General features: G+C 42.7%; 1 protein-coding gene and 1 long non-coding RNA gene across 2 annotated transcripts in view; both read right to left on the bottom strand.

Moving 5' to 3' along the window:
- Nucleotides 1–19847, bottom strand: part of HCRTR2 (hypocretin receptor 2) — a 1670131-nt gene that overhangs the window by 115928 nt on the left and 1534356 nt on the right. The window lies entirely within an intron of this gene.
- Nucleotides 922–15462, bottom strand: LOC144761424 (uncharacterized). The gene is made up of 3 exons (XR_013595713.1): nucleotides 15365–15462; nucleotides 15189–15255; nucleotides 922–976 (listed from the first exon to the last, which is right to left on the bottom strand). It is a non-coding gene; the product is annotated as an uncharacterized LOC144761424 (long non-coding RNA).

Here is a 19847-nt window from a genome sequence, read left to right as displayed (position 1 = left end):
CACATACGCAGTTGGCACGCTACATTCTGACCAGGGTCCCGCGTTTACCTCTTGAGCGTTGCATTGCGGTCCTCTAGTCCATTCCATCCTGAGGGAAATTCAGTTGTGGAGCGCAAAACCGGGACATGAAGCAATCTATAACAGCTAGGGTAGTAGGCTCCGGTGATGGGTGGGTCGAATGTCTAATAAGTGTCCAACGTAGTCTTAACAATCTGCCAAGAAGTTCTCTAGGGGGTATGACTCCATATGAAGTCCTTTTTGGGACCAGAATGTTAGTAGCGGACCTTAATTGTCAGACTTCAGTGGTAGACAAAAAACCTTTTGATATCAAAGACTGTTTGGCCATTTTACAGGACTTAAATTAAATAAGCATTAAACAAAGTAACGTGTTCCTGAAGCCAACCACCACTAAAGAAAAACAGACGGTCCCAGCAAGCCCTGTCTGGATGCCAAAGCTTGGTGATCTAGTCAGAGAAAAGATCACGGACAATAAGGAATTTGGGTCTTCTTACAGACAACTAGTACCTGTCCTAGCAATCCACGGATCAAGAACTGTATTACTGCCGCCCCTTGCTGGCAAAAAGGAGAACAGGTTTGTGTCGATCGACCTGGTCAAACCACATCATGTGGCCGATAGTAAGCAGTAGGCCAAGTGGACTCCGCCAATGTAGCAGGCGCCCTAATCTAGTTACTATCCAAGCGGTTCAAACTGTAAGACTAATCACCTTTGAAGAATCTGCAGTGCGAAATGAAGGACTAAGCAACAAAGCTATGGAACTTGTACCTCTTGAGACCCAAATAACAGTTCATCAAGAAACACCTGTCTACAATGAAGTAGCATATACCTACACAAATGTAACAAGTGATCCTGAGGTTCCAGCAATTTCAACGAATCCAGATGAAATCTCAACAATTGACAGAACTGCATCTGGCTATTTCATTAACTTTGATACGTTTTCCAAGGATCCCAGCAAGCCTGAAACGACACCAGTAAAAGAACTTTGAAAGAACAAGCTACAGACCTTTTTCATCACCTGGAAAAGACTTATCTGGTTTCACCATGGATTGAACGTTGGATTATGTTGGGTGTGTTTTTCTTCTACTTTGGTTGACTTTGGTAATAACTTTGGGAATACTAATAAATGGAAGATATGTCACAATGGACACAGCAAGTAAGAACTTCAACTTACTCCTCAAGCCACACAAATCATCCCATCGTAAACAAAGAGACTTGCCATCAGTGAACATCACAGCCGTTCTTATACCTGGGGGAATAGCTTGGGACAGAATTGACTATGACATTTTTGGCCCGTCGGAGCTGTTGAAGATTCCACACTTATTCAAGATTTCATTAAGTGACTTTGTAACATCTAGTACCTTTTCTGATGATTGGGACTTGAAGGCTGTTAATAATATGATGTAAGACTTAGAAATGTCTGCAGAATTCATAAAACATGAATATTTAGAAGGTTCATCAGACTATGAACAAATGTATTGTTATAATCATTATGGTCATCATTTCTTGCACAAATCTGCAAATCCTAGAACGTAATTAATGTATAACCAATGGGAACATTGTCCTGTGCCACCAAAGGGTAGCTCAAGAACATTTGCAAGAACATTTCTGTACATTTCAGGGTTCAATGTAACCAATACAGCATCATTTTACTTTAGAAATGGTAACAAAACAGGGCTGAAAAGTATGTTGACAAATACCAAACAGATTTATTCTGCTGCCTTTTATGCTCAAATGTCTAAACTAGGTTTAGACTTTTGGAAAGACATCATTGAGACAAAAACTGTCTGGGGCACAAAAGATGGGCAGGTACAGGGGATAGAAGCTATATTTAGAGCCTGCATCATCCCTGAGCAAATTATGTTTTTGAATGACACTGTCCAACAGATGTCTTGTCTTGGGTTAGCCAAGATAAAAGACCTGAACAATCTGTCTATACCTACACCTACACCTGATAGCAGTAACACTTCAGAGGGGGAGGTCGACGTACATACTATTTTGCATCACAACAGAACAGATCCAGATTGGAAAAAATGGTTGATCGGGCCCACAGACACAAACAGCTGTCAAGATAGATTCCTGAACAAAACACAGGGTTTCACATTCACTAGGCCAGACCCAAGATATGCTCCAAGACAGCATCCAGGAATAGTAACAACATACAGTGTAGGGAAGCTTTGCCTTGATTGGCTACAAATATCTACACTTAAGGATGTAAAGCAACACTTATCTGTACTTCAAGATGGCACTGACCTTAGAGAATTCTTGCTAGGACCAAGAACACCTCGTCATAAACGATTTATATATGCCAGTATCCATGCTGCTTATAATGAAGCATGGAAGATTACGCACGCAGAGACTGCAGAAAGAATACAAGACATTGATCGTATTACTTTAGAGGAAACTCTCTCTGTGCTTGACAATGGGTTAACAACTCTGTTGTCCAGGATATATTCATTGGACAGCATAGTGTCTTCTGCCATAGACATCATGGAACAGGACTTAGTCATGTTGCAACATGATCAGTCGCAACTACGTTCTATCATGCTATTAGGCTGGAAGTTACAAAGCTTATGTTCAGGCTATGTGCCTTGGAGTTTAATCAACACTACATCACTGTTTTCAGAATTCAATCTCACTGATAAACAGATCAAATTGGCACAAAGGGGAGCAGACTATACGGTTCTGAGCTTTGAAAAACTGGAAAGATTGCCATTTACAGTCGCTGAAAAGCCAGCTACTGAATCGATTATACATGGAACAATTTTCCATTTTCAATAATGCCTAAAACACAAACCAGCAGGCACATATGAAAGGTTGGGTAAAGAATACATCAAGACATCCTGGGAATTACCGTACATACATAGATGTTGGAGTGGGGGACGTGAAGTGTTTCTTAGCGGGAAAAACTGTGAAAACGCACTAAGCGGTTCTCTCGTTTGTCAGAGTATAAACTTACACGGGGCCTGTGATGGTTCCTCTAACAACTTATCCTGCCACCTGCAAGGTTCACCAGCTGCAGTGATTGATCCAATTTTTGGACAACTTTCAAATGGAAGTTACCTCATGTTGAATGATCACAGCTGCTATGACATGTTGCCAGGAGTAATAAATGTATAAAAAGTGCACTCCAATTTCTAATTACTTAGTGATGTGTATCTTCTAACCTTAGTCAATGATGCTATGGTACTGCTTCCGCTGTCAACTCGATGCCTAAATATTATGAACTTTTTAAGCAGTAGGGAGACCTGCCGGTACCATGTACTGTTCAATGTGTTATGGTCCAAAACCCCTTAGTTATACAAAAATAAGCAACAAACTTAGCTTGTATGTTCTGTAACTTTTATATGTAATATTATAGATTGACAGAAAGCGTGCAATCTTGTATAATTTGAACATACATCACATTTTCTTTGTGGAACTAAACAATAATCGCTCTAATTGATAAGCATAACACAAATCAAATACAATGTTATAAAGAAGTTTTCCATTTGTTAGATTCTTCATCCATTTTTAGTATGATGCCCGATGCATTTCGGGACAGTGGGTCCCTTCTTCAGGGGAAAAACCTACAACAAATATTTATGATTATACTCAATGAACTGGATATACCGGTGGAATATATACACTCAACAGATATATGTTAATAATTGTGTGTAAAATTGAATATGGAAAAAACACCTGAAAAAAATATAGCTGGTACACCAATGCTGTGTGTTTGTTAGTGCTCAACAGCCAGCAATAAAGTTATGGGTGGAACCAAACATAGCAAATAAGAATAAGAAGCTGTTAAAAAAAAAAAAACAACGTAGTGCCAAGATGTAATTGAACTGCTGTTCTCACCATGGAGAAGAAATCAGTCTGTTCTTGCTGAGATACTGAAGAAACGGAGCTGTAAGGATATCATAAGTTAAAACTGTTTAAGTTAAGAGTCCTTGGAATGTGCTAAAAAAGGTGAAAAAGCGTATGAAAAAACATGTCCTGTAGCTTACCTCTTTAACTGCGAAGATGTATTGGGTCATAAAGAAACTTTCAATAGAGGTAAATGGTAATCTGTGAATAAATGTGAGCAACCAATTAGATCAATGGAAAACCTGGCTCAAGATTCCTTCGCCATGGTCCCGTCTTGTTCGGTTGCTGCTCCGATCTCAGTGTCAGCTTCTTGCGACATGCCTCTTGGGTAATCATCTTGACAAACTCTTCCATGTTCTTCTGTGCAGGGTTGCTGTGTAGCCACCAGGACAGGAGGATGTGATAGGTAATCGTCTGGGTTACTGGCGCCAGGGAAAAAAACAACATCAAAGCAGTAGCCTTGGAGCTGCACCGCCCACCTTTTTGTCCTGGGGTGCTAGGCGCATGGTCTCAGTGAACAGGCGAATAAGTGGCTTGTGGTGTGTCACCGTCCTGAACTTGTGGCCATAGAGATAGAGGTAGAAGTGCTGGCAGGCCAAATTAATGGCAAGAGCCTCCCTCTCGATTTGGGCATATGTAATTTCTGTCTCTGACAGAGCTTGGCTTGCATACTCCACAGGCGGCCAGTCTTTGCTTGCGTATTCCTGCAAAAGCACAGCTCCGAGGCCTACAGGGCTCTCATCCATGATCAACTCCGTATGCCTTCCTCGTGGAAGTAGACCATGGTGGTCTTGTCCATCAGAGCATCTTTGATGACATGAAAGGCCGCGGTTGCTTGCAAGCTCCATTCCAGTGAGAGATCTCAGGGGCTCTGACAGGAAGGAGAGGTTTGGTAAGAAACGACCACAGTACGTAGCCATCCCTAGAAAGCTGATAACCTCTGTCTGAGTAGTTGAGTAGTTGGGACCTGCACAGTCTGGATTGCAATAGCTTTCTTGGGGTCTACTTGGAGAAAATCATATGAAAATACGTATCTGAAGAATTCAATGGATTTGTGGTAAAATTAGCAATTGGTCTTGTTCAGGGCGAGTCCACTATCTGCCAGCCATCAGAGCGTGTCTCGGATGCACACATTATGTTCCTCTAGACTGCTGTAGAATATTCGAGTGTCATCGCTGAGGTTGAGGATGCCCAGCAGGTCAGACAGAGACTCACTGATGGCGTTTTGAAAGACCTCTGCGGCCGACGACACCCTAAGGCTCAGCCGTTTATACAGTCTCAGGCCCAGATGGGTGGAGAAAGTTGTTATATACAGGCTCTCCGGGCAAGTCTTATCTGGCAAAATCCTGAGTTGAGGTCGAGCTTGGAGAACCACTTTGCCCCATAGAGGTCATCCATGATATTGTCCGTGGTGGGCGTCAGGTGGCGTTGATGGTCCCAGGCTCATTGGGCTTTGGGGCAACAACCAGAGGTGACACCCAGGCTGTGGGACTGGTGACCTTCTCAATGACTCCCAGGGCTGCCAGTGTGCATAGCTCTTTCTCCACCTGTGGTCTCAGGCGGTAGAGAACTGTTCTGTGTCACAGTATTGTTGCCCAGATGGAGGTGTCAATGTGCGAAGAACACCAGCCCCAGGTCGTCTGCCATATGGCAGCTGAGCAGCTGTCCTTTTCTCCCCTCTGTGACATGGAATTATGCCCTGGTGGTTTGCTTCTCACTGCCCACCTCCACTTCAGTCAACCCACAAAGGGAGGGGCTCCATACCCCTATAGGTGTAGATCTTTGCATTGGTGGGGAAAAAGCATAGTGTGAAGAGTTCATACTGCTCCATTCATGGATGGTTCAGTGTTGATGAGAGCTGTTATGGTAGTGCTTGTTACTCCGACTATGAACATGGGAGGCAGCTGTAGACGCTGATTGGTGCTGCTGGCGAAAGATACCACAATCACATTGTCTTCCTCCTCTTCCTCGTCAAATCTTGGACCTGGTGGGGTGACTCCTTCTTGCCCTACAGGGTCCTCAAGCAAGAGTGGCTTGATGTTGTCTGCCATCCCTTGTGGCTTTCCTAAGGTGGCTTTCGACCTTCTGCTCCAGCAGACCTAGTTATATAATTATGAATCCTTTTCATTTTCTCTTATTGCAGATCCTTACTCTTTCCTGTATTTCTCCCATGGGTGGCAGACTCAAGTCGTCCAGGCATACTGCAGAAAATGGCCGCAGGTGACGCCGGATCAGATGTGCACTCTTCCAGTAGGGGGGATCTGGGCCCACTGAGTGACGCTGGAGTGAGTGTGAGCCGCAGCCAGAATGAGGCAAGTCATGGCCGCACCTTGCAGTGAGCAGGCACCTTGTGGGTACGAGCCAGGCTGGCTTTCAGGGACTCGGCGATCCGATGTTTTGGGCAGGCGTCGGCCAACCAATGTGGGGTTGGACATGCCAGGGCTCATTGGGGCGCCATCTCCATCCATCACAGCCAGGAAGCTCCAGAGTCCTCTGAGGAGAACGCAATTGCAAGAAGTGGAGAGGGGGCTGATCACCCTCGATGAGGTGAGATGCGATCACTCCACCACCATCACAGAATGGGAGTGCTGAGGACACCATCCCAGGTGTGTGGAGTCCTGTTGAGTCTGCAGTCGATGCTGGCTGCGTTGCTGGACAGCCGGCACACGGCTGTTACAGAGCAGGTAGGTACCAACCTCGTGGAGGGCAGGGTAGCACCTGGCTCACGTGCGCAGCAGTGCCTAGCAATGCGCCGGCAACAAACACACACCACATTGTTGTACATTGCATAGATGAAGACCCCGAGCAGTCTTCAGCCCCTTTATTTATCTCCTCATGGTGATCCCACCCAGAGGAGTGTTACAGGGTGCAACTTTGTTGTGCAGAGTTTGGATGGCTCTCTACAAGGGTATGGGACACTCACTTTACTTGACGCACCTTGGTTTGTGGATCCTAGTCATCATGCTTTTAAGTCTCTTTTCATGTCCAACTGGTGGCTTGTGAAATAGCTAAATTAGTCAATTTGCATTTCAAGTGGAAGGGTCTTTAGCCCCTTTATTTATCTCCTCAGAGTGAGCCCACCGTGTGGAGTGTTACAGGGTGCAACTTCTTTGAGCAGAGTCCAGGTTGCTCTCTACAAGGGTACGGGACACGCACTTTACTTGACGCACCTTGGTTTGTGGATCCTAGTCATCATGCTTTCAAGTCTCTTTTCATGTCCATTTGGTGGCTTGTGAAATAGATCAATTAGTCAGTTTGTAGTTGAAGTGGAAGGGTCGGCATAACAATCAGTTGTTGTGAAGAATTATTACCCGCTGTGCCCATATCATGTAAGCACTACATGCAGCATGCCACTCCACAGTGCCAGCCAGTAGGGCTAGGAGGGGGCAAAAGAATTTGGTATCTCATTCTCCACCCAGAAGGGATGCAGGTATAATGTGTGTAAAACATAACATGTTCCTCCCCCCTCTAAATCCCTCTGCAATCAAAATCTGAATCTCAATTCAAATGAGCATAAAAAAAAAACACTAGTGGAAAATCTATACCTACAACAAAATTCATTATCACTTTGGAGGTTTATTCTTTGCAGGACATACTGCTGTGCACTAAGAGCACGAATTTACTCCTAATTGTATCTACATATCCTGATATCACGTACAGCGCACAAAAAAAAGGGTGACCGTTCCTAATAACTCTGAGGGCTTGAAAACAGAAATGCTGGAGTTTAGACTAGCCGTTAATTAATTAGGAGGCAGGCAGTTTCGATGCAAGATTCGCTCCTCTTTCACAACAACGAACAAAGTTTACTTTTTTTACTGACTGCTCATTAAAAAAAGTCATGTTCTGGCACATTTCAGCTTTACAGCCAAAATTCCAGAAGCTGGCCTTTAATGTGTCATGTGATGACTCTCTTCCACCAGCTGCAGCTTATGTTTTGTTTTTACTTTGTTTAATTACTTAACTAGTTCATGTACATGAAAACAGGTTTGGGACTGCAAGACTGGACATCATCTGGATGGAATCTAGGCTTTTTTGTAGAGACCCACACACATGCCACCTACAGAGCTCACTTTTGCTCCACTGCAGGTGAAATGGTGTGTTGTGTAGTTCATATGTATCCTATACAGAATATGCTCGCTCGGATAATATAAACTGTGGGTTTGGTGACAGACTGGTTCCGAGCACCCCTACCGAGAATGTTAACCTTTTTGCATTAGTTAGCTCAGAGTGCCACTAGAATGTCCTTTTATTGGGGAGACAATCGTTTTCGGGTACCTTATAACATTACAACCCTGATCTCTCAGAATCGTGGAAACAATGTAATACCTTTCGCTCAGTCAATCGTGCTCACCTATTCGGTCCCAAAGAGTTACACAGAAGAAACAGTCGGGCGTGTTTACAATAAGAATTTATTGCACAGTTGTTCTTCAATGTAAAATAGATGTGCTGCAACAACCTTTCGACAGTAGCAGATATATATGTTTAGCAGTACAGTGAATATAAAAGGATACTATAGTTCTACCATCTTGCAATGATCATGGATACATACATGAATATAAAATGCATGATAAAAGAAAGCCTGCACTACTACAATGCCTGTCTAAATGTACCTAAGTATACCTAGCATGTGAGGAGGTGTGAAGCCAAGAAACCCTCTAGGTTTTATTCTAACCCCATTACCTCAAGTGAGAGAGTGTGGGACCCTGTACTGGTCTCAAGTTGGACACCCTGCAAGGGATGTGTTATACCACTGTCACCTGGAGCGTCTGCATGCAGGAGCATCAGCGTCTCTGGTCAGTGTGTCGGCTGGGAAGTCTCTGTCTCCTCTAGCTAACACTAGTAAGATGTGCTGTTTTTATACAGAAAGTATCTAGGGTTCCTTTGTCCCTCGTGTCTTGTATTAGCCATTGTTGGATTTGAGGATGACATATTGGATGAACCTTGTCTGTAGATATTAGGCAGGTGGTGTAGCCTCTGCCTGGTTTCTAAGAACCCTTTTGAATATTCATTCATACTGTGTGAGTCTATTGATGAAGTTCTAGGATGCTATTGTTCAGGGAAAAGCCCTCCTTCTGTGGCCAGGACTAGAACTAGGTAAAGGTTCAATCCTGAAAGGCTTGTTACTGCATAGTGTAAGGGAGGTAATGTATGTGAAGGTGTATGATATTACCCGGGCATATATTAGAGTACCTATATGGAACATAACAGGTGTCCCTCGATCCCTAATTCAGTGCGGGAAGCATACACCTCGAGTCTGCACAGAGATTCTTCAAAACTACTGATGATAAACTGTGCAGGATTTATTTTTTGTCTTGCTGCCTGCAGCCTCTACCCCACCCTTTCCCAACTTATTATAGGATGGGGACACTCCCCACCCTGTGACGAATTGGAAAAGTGTGGTGACAATGCTGTCCACTCCCTGATTGAAATGGAACCCCGGTGCTACAGGGGTTCAGCCTGAAACGCCCTGGGCAAACTTGAGCTCCAAGTTGTCAGGGGGTGGAGCTCAGTCCTTGAAGCTATGTCTTTGCCGTACCTCACAGGCCTCAGGGCTGTGGAATCATCAGTTCAGCAAATAGTCACTTCAGGCAAGATTAGAGGGTCCGGTGTTGGGAATGGGGAGGCAGGCTGAAACATGACTGGGGTGAGTGCAGCAGCAGCTTCCGCCCTCCAGCCATCAGGATTGACTGTGGGCAGGTACATTGCTTAAAAAATAAAATGAAAACACTGAAGGAGCTTTAAATATGATTTTAGTTTGACCTGTCCTAGGTGGGGGAGATAAAGGGGGCAGAGCCCTGACGCCCTTTAACAGAAACCGACCCTGCTGCAGTCTTATTATTTTTGTTATTAGGTAAACAAAGAGCAAAGACCTGAAACAAAACACAACAATCAATTGTAAACTGGCAGAAACAACCATAGCAGAACAGTAATAACTCCATCTGAATCTTGTATGAATGTATGTCTTTATGTGGTGGTACTTGGGCAAAGTGGCATTGAACCACAGAACACTGAGCAAGGATGAGAGCACTAACATATGATTCAAGATTGTTTACAATAAATCATGTCAAATGTAGATTCATAATGTGCAGGGTGGAACTGCCCTATAAAAGAAGCATGTCTTTAATATGTTTCTGAATTGCAGGAGGGTGAAATTATTCTGCTGTTCATGGAGATGTTATTCCATCTCCTGAGTGAATAGTTGAAGAAGGCCTATTGAAGGCTTGTCTATTGGTGTTTTTCTTCTTGAGTGTCTTTGCCTCCAGTCTGTTTATATTTTGCTTCTATTTTGGCAAGTTCTGCCAGAAGTGGGTAGTCCTTTGGCCAGATGTGCTAAGGTGTAGCTTTTGATGGTCTAGTTGGTGATACACATTGTCCTGAAAATGATGTGAGCCTGGGTGTTAGAAATTGGGATGTTGGTTGACTGGGGTATAAACCTTGGTCAAACAGCAACCACAATCCTAGTCAAGGTAAGTGTCAGGCAAACTCTAAATGTACCATTACTCACCATCGGCGAGCTTGGCACGAGCAGTCAAGCTGTACCTAGAGGTAGTGTATAAAATATTTGTGCAACACTTCAAATAGTAAAACTGTAAATACACTAAAATAAATATATACCACACCAAGTTAGACATATAGTTCTGACTTTAATAAATTAAACAAGACCACAATGACAATAATTCAACAAGTAGAACTTGAGATATTGATTATTAAAGAGTTTAAGTGAAAATAGCACTAAGGAACACATAGTGCTAAAATGGGATGTCTGGTCAAGCAGGACCAGGACAAAGTCTAAAGTTCAGGCCGACAGCACTTAAGCACTTGAGCATGGGACGGGTATTGGGACCCTGATAGGCCTGCTGAACAAACGCACCTTAATCTGAGGTTGCAGAATGTTGCATGGTTCCAGCTTGAGAATGTAATGTGCAGCAGAGGTGAAGCGCCGGTTCCGAGGTGCGGTGAGGCTGCGGTACGAGATCCCGTTGCATCAACAACGAGGAATCTTGTCAACAGGGCATGCGATGTGAAGACCAGAGTCGAAGATGTGTTGCAGTTAAGGTGATTAATCATCTCTGATGAGCAGGAAAGCTGTGATGTGGAGTTTCCACATCTTTGTAGAGATTGCAGTCACTGCAAATGCGAGAACCTTGCACAGGGAAGAGCATTGCTCATGTGCGGTTCAAAAGGTGATTCATCGAGTCGGATCCATGCAGACACAGTGCTGCGTCTGTATTGATCCCTGCAACAGCGGCAATATGTTGGTTCCAATCCGTGCAGCAGTGGTGAATGTATATTTAAATGATAACTTTTGTTTGGGAGCAGGTAGGAATGTTATGTTGGGTTTCTGAGGAATTGTAATTTATAATCCTCTTTAATGGTAAAGTCAGATTTTAAGTCACAGTTCTGAAAATGAAAGTTTTAAAAAGCTGGCATTTTCCTGTCCTAACTATTTGGAGCCTACTGCCTGGCATCTGGGCTACATGACTAGGTGAAGCATCAATTAACACCTGTATACAAAATTATTGGTATTTTCAGGCTGGCGAAGAATTCCTTGAACAAAAAGAAAGGCCACTACATGTTAAACAGCAAGGTTTTTAGGGATTTGCGGAAAACCAGGAGGGTATTTTCTGTCTTCAGTCCTACTGGTAGTGCGGTCCACAACTTCACTATCCCTGCCACAAAGCGTCTCCCCCCCAAGTTGCCATTTTGACTTTAGGGACTGCAAGCCTGGCGGAAGTTGCAGAACAGAGCTCCCTACCAGGGAGTTACCACTCAAATTTGTTTGTCAGGAAATCTGATCCGAGTCCATGGAGTGCCTTGAAGGCAGTACAGAGGACCTTGAATTCGATCCTTATTTTGACTGGTAGCCAGTACAAGGAGGGTAGGGCATGTGCTACCAATAGCTGTTTAGGGATATCGAGCAGCAGACGGGCTATTGCATTTTGTAGGACCTGCATTTTATTGAGGAGATGAGTACGTATGTTAAGGAACAGCCTGTTGCAATAGTCCAGTCTGGACAGTATGAGCGCTGTCACCACCGCTTTCTGGTGCTCTAGCAGAATGAAGGGAAGGATCTTTCAGATGGTTTTAATCAAAATGAAGCAGGAGGAGGTAATTGTACTAATTTACCCCTTAAAGGATAGTTTAGACTTAAAAATGAATCCAAGGTTTTTCACTTTATTAGTCAAAGTGGGAGTTTCGCCCATTTCCTGTGGCCACCATTTAGGTTCCCAGAAAGATATATTGTTTCCAAAAAGAAGCATTTCGGTTTTCCCTGCATTCAGTTTGTGACAGTTTTGGGCCATCCACTGTCCAACCTTGCGCAGGCATTCTTGAAATCTTAAAGCGGTGTCCGGGTGGTCTCCAGAGAAAGACGCCATGATTTGTGTGTCATCGGCGTATGACACTGTTTTGAAGCCAAAGGATTTTATGAGCCAGCAGAGTGGGGGTAACATAAAGCTAAAAAGTGTTAGACCCAGTGAGGAGCATTGTGGCACTCCACAGGGCAGGGTGAACCAAGATGAGCTATGCCCATCGAGCTCCACCCGCTGTTCTCTATCAGTAAGAAAGGATTTTATAAGGGCCAGAGCCTTGCCCCTGACTCTCATGGAAAAAAGGCTACTAACAAGCTGGTTGTGGTCAACCATGTCGAAGGCCGCCGAGAAGTCCAATAGGATCCGTGCTGCCTTCCCGCCTCTATCCAGAACCTCTCTGATTTCCTCCAACACATTTATCAGGGCCAGTTCGGTGCCATGTTGACGTCTAAAGCCATACTGTGCACAAACCAATAACTTGTTGTCCTCCAAGAACTTGGTGAGTTCTGTGTTCAGTGCCTTCTCGACAATTTTAGTGGGCCGGGGAAGCAGCGAGATAGGCCGGTAACGATTCGCACCTTGACAGTCCAAGCTAGGTTTTTTCAATAATGGAAGAATTGATGCCTTCATCCAAGCAGTAGGGAAATATACCACAAAAAACATCTGATTGAAGATCCCCGTAAGGACAAGGGCCATTTGATTTCAACCAAGAGAAATCAGGACAATAGTGACAGGCAGGAGTTAATTGAGGCTGTTATGGGCAGAAACAAAACCACCTTTTGGATTATAATTGGAGAGGTCTTAAAAATCACATAGTTGAGCAAGAATGCTTCATCTACCCTTGTGATTGGGTTGACCACTTTACAAATCTTTATTCATCTGAGGTTGATGAAGCCGAAGCCCTGTCCCGTCAACCGCAGACCATTCCCCTGGTTGAAATCAAGCCAATTTTAATCCCATTCATCATTGATGAAACAAAAATTGCCATTAAGTTGCTTAAAAGTTGAAAAGTTCCAGAAGTGAACAGGATTCCTCTGAATCTTTTCAGGCACGATTTGTCAATCTGGCCCCCTATTTTTATCTGTTAAGCCACTCAACCAGCGGCAGCTCAGGTCCCTGATTCATGGAAGGGAGCTGAAATTATCTCTATTTATAAAAAAGGTAACTGACACGATGATGCGAACTACGGACTTTTAGCCTCCTGGATAACATACAGAAAATATATGCCACACAAATTCCAAATTGGCTTCTGTAATGGATAATGAACAATAGATCATGACATACTACCAGGCTAGTTTTAGGGCAAAAGTAAGCACAGAAGATCAGGTGTTTAGACTAACCCCTATAATGTGGAAATACAGATACAATGCACATACAAATCTTTACATAGCTTTTGTAGTGCTGTGGTCAGCTTTTGACCTTTGTCCCTAGAGGGAATCTATATGACTGTATAAGAAAGCAAGGCGTGCCCCCAGTGCTTTTAGATCTCTTGATAGGTCTTCATATTTATAACTATACTCAAGTACGGTGGAGGCAACAGGTGAAATTAAGCGATCATATGAATGAGCAAGGGGGTAGACAGGGATGTGTACTTGTGCTTACATTATTCACATTGTATATGAATTATGTTATAGATGCCCTCCCTGAATGTATTAGTGACTCTACTAAGTTAAATGGGACCCCTGTGCCAGCTTTGCTATTAGCAAACAATACTTTTCTGATCTTGTGAACCTCAAAGGACCTGCAGACACTTCTTAGAAAATGTAACGCTAATTGTGTAGATGAAGGCGGGGATATTAGTCCAAAAAGAAGCAAATATATGGTGATCAGACCTCACAAGTCTTATAGGGAGAACCTAAATTTACTACAGAAGATCCTCAATTGAGTTGCCAACTTTGAATATCTAGGTATAATGTTTTACAGTAGGCTATACTGGTCCTCACACATACCAAAGCATAGAGGTTTGTTTCAACAAAATGCAGCAGTTATACTCAAACAAGCCAAACAACCACAAATAATGCTAATACTGCTAATTATTTGAAATGAGTTATATCCAAAGAAGTGTGGACATACCATCTTTAAGCTAATTAGCTTTTATTTGAATATCCCATTTTTTAAAAATTTATCATGTACAAAAACCATTTCATACATATGATGAATACTTCATATGAACACTACACGCAAAGAAAGAAAAAATACATAAATTACACAATTACACAATTCTCCTCACTCTCATCACATCACTTATTCAACATCCAATCAACCACACCCTCAAAACAAAACATTAAACATTCATATTTGTGAGTCTTATAGCAAACAATATTGCTGTAAATCACGATTTTGTTTGTATCCTATTCAATATTTAGTCATTTCCGGATTTGATTGTACAATCTCATTTCCAACGATACAAAAATATCAAGTTATTTAAAGGCAGTTATTGAAAGCAAATGTTTGGTAGTTCGACGGTCTACGCGTTTCAAACCCGCTTTATTCTAGGGTTCTCATCAGGACCAACCTCACTTCAAAAAACAACGAAAAACCAGTCAAAATTCCACCTTAATACCTATTTCTACATCACTGTGCCACCAGTATTACCTCTGTAAAAGCTTACCTCAATTCCATATGCCCACCAAGTTCTAGTCCCTTAACTGGTGAATTGAAGAGTGATTAATCTAATCCAAGCATCAAAAAGGAAAAGAAGAAAAAATACAAAATAATAAATAAACAATAATCTGTCCTGTCAATAATACTACGGGCTCCCAAAACTATGCCCCATGGTGCTCATTCGGAATCATGGAACTTACTTGGAATTGCTTTAACAATGGTTTAAAAGTTCCATGTTAGTATATGTTCTCCGCTAGTAGTGTTACCCCTCAGCGTCCTGTCCAAATAATTTCAAAATGCCTGATGTTAGATGTCAGTTTCCCTCAAGCCATCACTTTTAATCACAGATTAAAGTTTCCCTCAAGCCATCACTTTCAATCACAAGCTTCAAAATAGGTCCTTACCTTCAGCGTCGACTTTTTAATTTAATTGTGTGCCGAAATTCCTTCAAAGCATACAACTCCGCGAGCGCTGCAAGAAAAACAAGGTAGTGTTTAATTACCGGTATTATCCTATGTTTGCAAAACGATATTAGCGATCGGCGTGGTATAGAGCCTGTGTCATTTACCGAGTTGCTCACCATGCTCAATACGCGTCTCCCTACTTCCGGGTCCTTGTCCCAATCAGGTCAACAAGCTTACGGGAATCCGTGCTTCTACGTTAAAGGCGGGGCCAATCGCCCAATCCGTCCTGGGACTTGTAGTCTTGCTAATATAAAAGGCAGATTGCCTTATTCTCAATTGGAACACGGGGCTCCAGCTAGTCTATTGCATGATACATATTATATTGCATCAATTTATAGCATAATGGAACACCGCGGGTATTATGCTTAAAACGCAGTGGATAGACGGTCAACATCTTAAGGCATAAGGGGATGGGAAGCAAGCTTCAGCCTCCTAGAATACATAATTTGGGAATTACTGAAAGTTCTTTGAGAATAGGGGGCTGAAAACACCCTTCAGCCTCCTGGGGTTCATAATTTATACATTTCTGAAAGTTCATTATGCCCTGAAACTGCTGTGTCGAATTTCACATTCAATAAGGCTTCCCTTTTTGATAGTTTATTTTCCTGGTCTCCACCACGGGGATCCCTTTCCACTTTCGAAATTATTGTCCAGCGGAGGTCACCTTCCGTGTGTGATTTTTTTATCCAATAGTTTACTAAAGGTGCAGTCTCAACCTTTTTTCTGATACGAGATTTATGTTGACAGATCCTCTGTCGTATTTCCTGGCTCGCTTTTCCAATATATAACAGTCCACACGAGCATGTTATTCCATACACAAACGATTTTGTTTTACAATTTGAAAAAGATTCATGCTTCCAATGGATGCCTTTGTGGGAGAACACAGCTCCTTCCACTGTGGAATCGCAGCAAGCGCACATGCCACATTTGTGGTGGCCTATGACAGGTGCCAGCCCCATTAATTGTCTTAGTGTAGGCCTAGGTTCTTTTTTAGCTGCTGCCCTTATAATATAATTTGATATACTGCTCTTCTTTTTAAATGCAAAGAGAGGGGCAGTTGTTAATTCCTGATCCAATTTTTTTAATAAGTGCCAGTTTTGATTAATCACTTTTTTAAGATGGTTAGAATTAGGACAGAACGTGGTGATACACACTTGACGTTGCACTGGCATTTTTTACGTCTTTCCAAGAGAGTCTCTCTCGGGGTCCACCATGCAAGTTTCATTGCGGTTTTCACCAGTTTTCTTGAGTAACCTCGATCTTTCAATTTGCTTACTAAGTTGTTTGCTTGTGATACATATTCATCTTTGTAAGAACAGTTGCGACGGATTCTCAGGAACTGCCCATATGCCAGGTTTTCTCTTAGACTCCTAGGGTGGTTACTAGAAAATAGGAGAGCTTTATTTCAGTCTGTTGGTTTATGGAACAGAGTTGTTGCCAGACCATCTGTATCTGAATACACTTCTACATCTAAGAAGGCTATTCTATGAGCTGAATGGGATATACTAAACTGTATATCTGAAGTTTGAATGCATGACCCTCTCTCCACCTGATGTAACCCAACAAAATGGTGCCCTTCGGTGTTAAAAGTGTCCATGTGCACATCCATTAGTCTAGGAAGAGAGCTCTTGTTCTTTTGTACCCAAAGTGATAGACATATGCTGCGGTAGATGGAAGGAGAAATGGTTGGTCCTGGATGTGTATAGAATCACTTGGCCTACAGGTATATCCATCAACAGTTCATATGGTGGGGTGATACATGCCAATGTTTCCACATGGCAGTGCAGATATTGCACTACGTGGGTGATCCATGAGTGAGGATTATGCAGAGGTGAATACAATGGTATCACACTAGTACTCATAATGTAGGTGTGTGAGAAGATGGCAAACAACTTTCTTGCATTGGCTGATGTTGTATGATGCAGTAAATGCATCAAAGTACACCTTGGTTAGGTTTGGGAGCTCCAACATGCCTTACTCCAGGTCCTCATATAAACTGCACTGGATTATCATTTCTTCTCCTTTGCGCAGTATAAGTCTAAGTTCAAAAGAAAAGCCCCACGTAGAAATATTTTTTATTATTTAATGCAGCTGTTCTGTGCAGAACGTTAGATAGGCAATATGTTTAAAATCGATCCTGAAATCACCAAAAAAAGTTCCGATATAAGAGCATGCAGTTGTTTCTTCCAAAATGCAGGGATTTCTTTAGAAAATACGCCATTCCCCATATTAATGTTGCAGCACCACTGTCAGCATTTGCATAACATCAGGGACTAACTTGCCAGCGGAAATAGTAAAAAATGGACAAAAGCATAGTTTAGGAAAATATCAGACTTCCTTCTGTTGGAAAGATTGCTCACTATTTCTGAAATTCATGAGCCAATTCAAAACGATTTTTTTCTTCTTGGCTCGAACAGAATATTACATAAAGTTTTCAGCAATTTGGAACTGGTCCAGATAAGCTTCAGTAAAAACATCGGGGCTTATTTATGAGCCCCTGCGTCACTTTTGCGCCTTCGATGCATCACTTTTTGTGATGCACCAGTGGTGTAAAAAATGTGCCATATTTACGAAGTGACATATCTAGGTAGAGGCATCACTTTGTAAACTCCAACGCTACATCATACCGGCGCCAGGTATAATGTATGCAGGGTGAGCGTTCCCCCGCAAGAAAGGGTCGTAGGAGTGGCGCAGCGAAATCTATTAGATTTTGCTGCGCCACTTCTAGAACGCCAATGCCTCAAAACCTTATGCCTGCCCCATGACAGGTGTAAGGGTGACGCAGGCCCTTTCACATGGGGCTTGCCCCATGTGAAAGGAACATTGTTTAAGTTGCATCAGGCTCCCAACACAACTCCAGCAATGCGCCACTTTTTGCGCTGACAGATACGTCAGTTATACTGTCTTTTCTCCCTTTGCCTTTTAAACCACTATTATAGATGCCTCACAGTAGAAAAATCTGTATTAATGGCCTTGATGTTTTTATGCCTCTGTTACAACTAATTCTTGTTGTTGCTCCTTAACTATTTGCTTTTCCTTCAATGTATTGTAGAATTTCAACAACTATATTACAGCAAAGGAGTTTCTTGCACTTTTCCAATACACATAGCACCCATTCGCTTGCCTTGACAACACAATGCTTTACTGTTTTAGCATCTCTTCATTCTGCCTCCTATCACAGGCGTAAGCCCTATAATATTTTGCTGTGAACATGATTCGATGGGCACTGTGACACCCCCATCTTACTGCAACACTCTTTGAGCTTAATTGCTCCACAATGCCTCTAATGAATTAGGCACATTCTGTTGCCACCTTGGGCCATCTTATGCGTATCAGTTACAGCACTTTTACTTTTGTGCCATTCAGCCGTTGGTGGTCTAATCTGTGAACAAGACTGTCTGTGAATCTCTAAACCTCCCTGCTCACAACTAGTATTATTAGTAATTTTGGCCCCTTTCATTTAAGCATAATAAAAAAGAAGAAACAGAGAGAGCATTCTGGCAGCCATAATGGGATTGTATGTTGTACATAGGGAGAGCTTAGTTTTATCCTTTTAAAAGAAAGCCAAGAGGTGGGAGGCCAACCTCTCCTAAGGATGAATCTTAGAGTCTCCTCCATGACATCTGAGGCAGCGCTCATTGATAACCTCCAATGGGATCCTTCTTGTAACTATGCAAGAAATGTTTCTTCATCTCCACCCCTCTGCTATCCAGGAGCTACGCCATAAAACCCGTCACTGACTCCTCCTAAAACAACTGGAGACTTCTCTTGAACTCCCTCAACCCATCTCATCTCTACTTCATAGTTCTCATTAGAAGACAGTTTTACATATAGATCTCCTCCACCCCTAATACTGGTATCCCCTAACGTGTAGTCACACAATGTGGTGAAATGCCTCCCAGAACTTCCCATACAGGTAACTCCAGTGATAGCAAAAATTAATTCAAGAAATGTGAGCACTTTAATTCCACATCCCTTTCTGCAAACATGCTTCACAAGCTACCACCCCAGATCTCACTGAGCCGTCCCCTCCAGGGAAGTACTATAATAGAGACATGATAACAAGTACCTCGTTTACTCTACCATAGTGAGCATTGAAGAGGCGGAAATTGATGTGGACATAGACACAGACTACTCTGATGTATTGTTTTTGCCCTCCCCATTATGTACTAACTCACCATGGATTTCCCTCACTATCAAAGGTTCCTCCTTCTTTGTTCTAAAAGACATGCCATTTTTTGATCCAGGAGAACTCTGACACCAAAATCCAAAGAATGGTTCCCTATTGAGTACGAGGCTCAGTCTGTGAGATTTTGACTTCACAGGACACATCTCCCTGGTTCACCTAAAAGTCAAATACCCTAGAATTCACCTGTAGGGGAAAGGTTTGCTCTACCTTAATAACAGACTCCAACCTTGTGTCCATCCTCCTCTGTTCAGGCAATGATCCTAGGCAGGGTATCAACCACCTACTTTAGTGTTGCCAGGAATATGTCCATTTCTTCATTCTTGTTTAGGTTGCTGGATATTCTGCAGTGTGAATTTCCTCCCCCAGAACTATTTCTTTCACACCCTTTCAGGTTTGGCTCAGAAGGCATT

This window comes from Lissotriton helveticus, chromosome 6 (genome assembly GCF_964261635.1).
Source record: "Lissotriton helveticus chromosome 6, aLisHel1.1, whole genome shotgun sequence".
In the NCBI taxonomy this organism is placed as follows: Eukaryota; Metazoa; Chordata; class Amphibia; order Caudata; family Salamandridae; genus Lissotriton; species Lissotriton helveticus.
The sequence above is the reverse complement of the archived record's forward strand: the minus strand, read 5'-3'. Positions and strand labels throughout refer to the sequence as shown.